The sequence below is a fragment of the Elephantulus edwardii genome, unplaced genomic scaffold (assembly GCF_000299155.1).
Source record: "Elephantulus edwardii isolate Elephantulus edwardi_28Jun2011 unplaced genomic scaffold, EleEdw1.0 scaffold00096, whole genome shotgun sequence".
NCBI lineage: Eukaryota > Metazoa > Chordata > Mammalia > Macroscelidea > Macroscelididae > Elephantulus > Elephantulus edwardii.
The window spans coordinates 1681299-1682713 of record NW_006399846.1 but is presented as its reverse complement, the minus strand read 5'-3'; the positions used below and the strand labels follow the sequence as shown (position 1 = coordinate 1682713).

Here is a 1415-nt window from a genome sequence, read left to right as displayed (position 1 = left end):
GCCTCCTTATGTGCCTGGAACATCTTGACGTTGTTCATGTTCGACTGCCAGTATTTCACATATCCTCCGTGATCTGCTGTCAACATCCACATGTCATTATGTGACCAACTCATGGCCCTCACTGGGCTGTCATGAGCCTGTAATATTGTTTCAAAATTGAAAGTGAGTCCATTCCATAGGGTGAATTCTCCACCGGAAGCTCCAGTTACTAATCGTCTTCCTTCTGGAGTCCACCTGACAACAAATACTGGGCACTTCACTTTATTTGTTGATGTTCTAACAAATTTTGTTGTTACTGCATTCATAGGATTATTCAGCATTCCTATTGAGGGGACAAGATCATTATAATAACCTGCATCAGGCTGAATTGCTCGCATATCTCTCTGGTCTCTTTGCCATATTCGATTCTCCAAATATTTAATTACAGATGGATTGTAGTCTATAGTTTTTCGGTTTACAGCTTTTCTCATGCGTTTTCCATCAAAGGTAAGCTGTTGCATTGCTTGCTGTTGGGCAAAATCTGGTCATTTATAGAAGAGCTGTCGAGGTGCCTGATGCTGGAATCTTGGCATATGGAAAAAAACGAGGAGGAGAGCCAATTTCTGTAGCCATGATGATGTCTTCTTTCTAAGACACTGACCCTCCAGCAGGTTTTCAGAGGTTGTAATGTGCATGACAGGAGATTGCCCATCTTTCTCCTAGAGAGTAGCTGGTGGATACGAACTGCATGCCTTTGGGTTGCCAGCACAATTCCTTACCACTAGACCACCAGAGCTCCTGTCTGGCGCTGAGCGCAGCTCCAAATGGCTAGTGTTCCGCTTCACTTGGTCGGGAACAGCTCTGCTATCTAGTCTCTTCCCTCATGGCTTCTCAAGCCCTTGCAACCAGAGGAGCAGCAGCCATCTTCCTCCAAGAACGACCAAATGCACCTATTTGCAACTTTTTGAGAAAGCGCCACACCACTTTCCACAGTGGTCATTTCCACCAACAATGAATAAGGGTTCCAGTTTCTCCACAAGCTCGCCAGCATTTGTTGCTTGCTGATCTGTTAAATTTTGCTATTCTTACTGGGGTGAGATGATATCTCATAGTTGTTTTTATTTGCGTCTCTCTTAGAGCTAGGGATTTTGAACATTTCTTCGTGTGCTTGTTGGCCATCTGAATGTCTTCTTTGGTGAAGTGTCTGTTCATATCCTGTGCCCATTTTTCAATTGGATTTACCTTTATCTTGTTATGGTTCTCAAGTATTTTATAAATTCTAGATATAAGTCCCTTATCATTACCAAATACTTTTTCCCAGTCTGTGGCTTCCCTTTTTACCCTGTTGGAGAAGTTTTTGGATGTGCATAGGGATTTGATTCTTACAAGGTCCCGTTCATCTATTTTATCTTCTGCTGTTTGTAGATTTTTCAGGA

At 42.7% G+C, this 1415-nt stretch overlaps 1 pseudogene; it reads right to left on the bottom strand.

Annotated features, from left to right (window-relative positions):
- The window catches only part of LOC102868135, an 11467-nt pseudogene extending 10855 nt beyond the window's left edge, over nucleotides 1–612 (bottom strand).
- Between the last annotated feature and the right edge of the window lie 803 nt (nucleotides 613–1415).